The sequence below is a fragment of the Heteronotia binoei genome, chromosome 21 (assembly GCF_032191835.1).
Source record: "Heteronotia binoei isolate CCM8104 ecotype False Entrance Well chromosome 21, APGP_CSIRO_Hbin_v1, whole genome shotgun sequence".
Classification (NCBI taxonomy): domain Eukaryota; kingdom Metazoa; phylum Chordata; class Lepidosauria; order Squamata; family Gekkonidae; genus Heteronotia; species Heteronotia binoei.
The window spans coordinates 170,552,385-170,558,087 of NC_083243.1; positions in this window are offsets into that span (position 1 = coordinate 170,552,385).

The window sequence follows — 5,703 nt, forward strand, 5'->3', positions numbered from 1 at the left end:
AGCGGTCAGTTAAAAATTAAGGATAATTCCTGTTATGGTGAGAATTCCTGTAAATCATGACAGAGGCTGGACATAGGCCAGCCTGAGGAAAACACAGAAATTGTTGGAAGATACTCACATTATGACAGCTTGTTTTTATTGTTCTGCTTTCTGATGACAAGCTTTCAGACAAAGGGCCACTTCATGTTGCAGATTATTGTTGCAGACGTTAGTAAGAAATAACAATAGGATTCCTTCCTACAGTTTGTGATGCATGGTAAAAAATTCTACTGTATTATTCCAGTATATATAGTTTGCATACACTTAGAACTAGCAGCCAACCCTAGAAGCAGCCATCAGACAAGATGATCTATCTGTAAGTGGCCTGCAGCTTTCCCATTTGCTTAACCCCTCTTGTTTCTTTCTTTCCTTCCTTCTTTCATTGGGCTAGTATATTATCCTGACACATGTTAATATGTGTTTCCATATGACTTTTTTAAAAATGAATGAGCACCTTCAGTGCATTTGAGCTCAGCACATATTTATTTTATTTCTAAAATGTCTATGTCAATTTTTTGTCAAAAGGGGCACTCAGGACCACTTACAATTTATAAAAAACAAAAGCAGTATGTAACAATACAAACCATGTTAATAACAACCCTAGCAGCATTAAACAGTAGTAATACTTTTAAAAGCTCATTAAGAAGGCTTGAGTAAACAGGACACCTGAAGCCTGACTGATGCAGTGTTGGTACCAGGCAAGCATTCTTTGAAAGGGAAATCCATACATTGGGTGCAATAGCACATGAGGCTGTGTTTCCAGTAGATATGAGTGTTGACAGGCTCACAAGTTTGTGAGAGTCCTGTGTCTTCAACCTTCCTGGATCCATATCTATGAAACTATATCAGTTTTCTTGCTAAGAAATTGGGTTAAAACTAGAAGGACAGAAGGGTGGTAGGGTGACATTGGCTAATGTGCATTAAGTTTGCTGTCATGTTTATAACCTTTTTAAAAAAATATATTTACAAGGTTTTGCAGTTCATCTCTCCATTATCTAGTGTGTTCTCTACTGGTTTAGAACTGATTTAGAATTATACTTTATTTACTCATGCTTCAACACTGCCTACTTATAGGCTTATATTATTTCCTGTTACCATCTGGATCTTACTGATGGTTTTGTATCCATGCTTTTTTCATGTATTCCTTTACCCAGGGCTATTTTTGTAGAAAAAGCCCAGCAGGAACTCATTTGCATATTAGGCCACACACCCCGACATCACCATTGTCTCACACAGGGCTTTTTTGTAGGAAAAGCTCAGCGGGTACTCATTTGCATATTAGGCCACACCCCCTGATACCAAGCCAGCTGGAACTGCATTCCTGCTCAAAAAAACTCTTGCCTTTACCATACATTTGATTCAGTTTGCAATGTACAGTTTGCTTTTGTAGTGTACAATTCAGTAATGCCTTTCAGTAACCTGTTTAATTCATATCAGTAACATTATGGAGCCTGCATCTTCCTACTGCCAGTCATGTACCCACCACAGTAAAAACCTATAGAAAAATCAAGGCCTCTTGTTTCGGAGTCCAAATTAGCAACAGAAACATCTGACTAGGGATAGGTGTGAATCAGCTCACAAACTAAAGTTTGTGACAAATTTTGGCCAGTTCATGCTTTGCAAAGTCAAATTCATGGCAGTGCAACCAGCACAAACTTTCCAAGAATGTTCAAGCTGTTTGTGGAGATTCATGCCAGTTCATAAGCAGATACTGTCTCCTTCCAATCAAAATGTTTGGAAGACTTCAAAGCAACAGCTTGGAGGGCATGTTTGGTGTCTCTAGCTTGAACAGGATCTGTTCTGGAAACTGGAAAGCCAGTTTGGTGTAGTGGTTAAGTGTGCGGACTCTTAGCAGGGAGAACTGGGTTTGATTCCCCACTCCTCCACTTGCACCTGCTAGCATGGCCTTGGGTCAGCCATAGCTCTGGCAGAGGTTGCCCTTGAAAGGGCAGCTGCTGTGAGAGCCCTCTCCAGCCCCACCCACCTCACAGGGTGTCTGTTGTGGGGGAGGAAGGTAAAGGAGATTGTGAGCCGCTCTGAGACTCTTCGGAGTGGAGGGCGGGATATAAATCCAATATCTTCTTCTTCTTCTTCTTCTTCTTCTTCTTCTTCTTCTTCTTCTATACACTCCTGAACCTGCTGAACCTGCGCCTGTTAAAATGACCACATACAGTCATTTTGACAGTGGCTGGTTCAGGAGTGTATACACCAGACTCTCAGGGAATGAGAGAGGTAGAATGCTGCCAGCTTGAAACTCCAGGCTAGGTGCTTTTACTCTCTCTTAATATAGGTATTTATAGCTCACCAGGGACATGAGTAAGGGCAAGAGCCTAAGGGATCTTGGCTCTTGGCTCTTAGCCTGCAGATTACAGCCCTAGGCTTGAGGGATTAACCTGGTGGGTATATTGTTTGTGTCTGTTGTCTACACACACATACACTAACGTAGAGAGAGTACTATATTTAAATTTGTCTGAATACATATTGTTTGAATTGACCCAGAAGGGAGATATAGCTTTATAAAAGGCAAAATTGGTTTGCAGGAGCTAACACTAGCTTCAGTTTATGCACCTTATAGCTCAGATATCCTTCTTAGAACAAGTATTTGAGAAGCTACAGACATAAGCAGCCCAATCCTTAGTACCGCCGTGTAGCCCTGCCCAAGTGTAGAACTAACATGAGCGGAGCTAGTCAGCTTCCAAAGGGGGGAAGGTACGCCAGGCGGGGAGGGGGACGGAGTGCAGTCAGACGAGCAGGCACAGAGAGAGAACCTGTCACCATGGCGATTTCGCCCATGCATGCGCTATTGGCTCGCTCCTGAGGTGGGGAAGGAACAGGGTTGCGTAGGACCACAGGATTGGCCAGTCCATTGCACGTGACGGGGAGGGGGAGTGGAAAAAGAATCTACAAGTTGCTTAACTACAGTGTCTCTTCTGGGAAGATCACTTAAATCTGCCTCACTGATTTTTTTTGCCACCCAGATAGCTTGTTTGTTTTTAACCAAAGTGTCAATATTAAGCAATAGACATACTGAACTTTTCCACACATGCAAAATGAACAGGGCTGTCCCCCCCATCCTCCAAAATGGGAGAGATTCTGTCACTTTCTTGATTTTGCACTGTCCCTTCACCTCACTGAGGGCCAGTTCTAAGGCTCTGGAATGTAGAAGGCAGTGAGTCACCCTGTTTGTAACAAAAAAAAAAATGGCTCAGAGCTAGGAAGGCCTACAGCAGTCTTTTTTTTCCAAAAAAACCCAGTTTATTGAAAGATATTTACAAAACAAGAAGTACTTGCAGCAACAAAATATCACAACAAAATATCATAATACAATACCACCCACCACCAATTTCCCCCCATCACCAAGAGCTTATGGGGTACTACTAAAACATAAATTCAGGTTCCTCATTTCAATTCCCATACTTTTTATCCATAGATACAAGGCGTGCTGTCTTGAATGGGCCAGAGAATGGCTACTCTTGGAAAACAAAAGGTTACTAGTGAGATGGGGCGATAGTTCTTTATCTCTCTAGGGTCTGATCCTTCCTTATGTATCAGAGAAATTGCTGCTTCTCTCCAAGATGCTGGGATTATAGCCGAATCTTGAATTTCCTCAGTCTTATATAAAATTAATAAATTTCCACATTCTTATATGGAATTAATAAAGATTCTTCAAATATTTTAAAAAATTCAATTGGGAGGCCATCTGGGCCTGGCGTTTTGTTATTTTTCTGTTTCTTAATTGCTTCGCAAATTTCGTGAATGGTAATTGGTTCCTCTAACGCATCCATCTGCACTTTGGTTAGCTGTTGAATCTGGACTTCTTCAATATATTCTGCCTGCAATTGTTCAGAGATCTCCTGTTTATTATAAAGGTTCTGGTAAAAATTTTGGATGATTACTTGCATTTGGGATGTTTTGAAGACCTCCTCGTTCGTTTCATTTTTGAGTGATCTGATAATATTTTTTTCTCTTTCCTTTTTCAGCATGTATGCCAGCCATCTACTAGGCTTATTTGCATTTTCAAAATGGTTTTGTTTGGCCCATTTCAGTTTTTTTTCCAATTTGTCTGTAAGCAACAAGTTAATTTCATGCTGTATGGCATAAACCCTTAATTTTGTTTCTTTTGAACTCCTCATTTTTTGTTGTTTTTCTTGTTCGCTTAATTCTGCTATTAAATCATTATAGGCCTTCATCCTTTCTTTCTTTCTTTTTGCCAAATATCCAATTGCGATTCCTCTAAAGAAGGCCTTAAAAGTATCCCAGATGATTGGCATCGACGTATCTTGTTTCCGATTATATTCGTAAAACATCTTGATATCTTTTTTTGACTTTTTCTACAAAAGCTTCATCTTTTAAAATTTGGAGATTTAATGTCCATTGAGTTTTTGGGTGAAAGTCTTCTAAAGTTATTTGGACCGGATTGTGGTCAGCATAGGTTTTGGGTAGTATATGTGCTTGAATGACTGACAGTCCTAGGGTAGCGGACATCCAGCACATATCTATCCGCGACCAGCAGTTATAAACATGAGAGAAATAAGTAAAGTCTCTGGTTTGCGGGTTTTTCATTCTCCAAACGTCAATTCGGTTGAATTCATCTACAATTTTTAAGAAAGACGCGGGTAACAAATTTCGGGATTTTTTCGCTTTGGTGCCATTGTATTTTTTATCTTTTATTGCCTCTAAAACTGCATTGTAGTCCCCCACAATGCAAAAGTTCCCTGAGTCGCATTCAAGTAATTTTTGGTGTAGTTTAAGGTAGAAATCTTCCTGGCCGTTATTTGGGACATAAATATTACCCAGAATTATTTTTTCCCCGTTGATTTCTATTTCTACAACAACAACAACAAAATTTTATTTGTATCCCGCCCTCCTCGCCGGAGCAGGCTCAGGGCGGCTATCCTATTAGCACAATTCTCGTCTCATCACTGTATAAGAGCTTGAATTTTACATTCTTTTGTACATAAATGGCGACCCCCCCTTTTTTTTCCCGAGGCACAAGAGTAGTATAATTGGCCTAATTTCTTGTTTTGTAAAAATTTTAGGTCTTCTTTCTTGATATGGGTTTCCTGTAAGCGTACTATTTGAGACTTAGTCTTATATAATTGTAGGAAGATCTTTTTCCTTTTCTTTGGTTCATTAAGACCATTTACATTGACTGAGATAATCTGTAGCCCTGATTTGGCCATCATTAGGTTGTCTGGTTACTATCAAGTCTTTGCTCTTTTTGCGTTGATAATCTGGTCTTTACCCTTCCGCTCTTCTTTTTCTGCGGGTCACTTACACCTGAGGCTGCCTGATCCAGCCTCCCTTCCTGTTCCTCTCCCGACTCAGAGTCTTGGCTATCCATTTCCACAAATTTTGTCCAAAATTCTTCGACCTTGTCTAGCGTTGTTAAATTATATCTTCTAGATTGGTATGAAAAGAAAATCCCCTTTGGAACCAGCCATCTGAACTGTATTGCGTGTTTAGTTAGCCAGGTAGTGATTTTTTTATAGCCAAAACGTCTCTGGCGTACAGACCAAGGAATATCTTTGAGCACCTTAACACTATTACCATCCCATACTAGGGCTTTTTCTCTTACCAACCTCATGTCATGGGTGCTGGGGACCCTGCAGAGGAAGACGAGTCTGCCGAGGAAACTGTACCCCTGCCACCTGCACCAGTGCC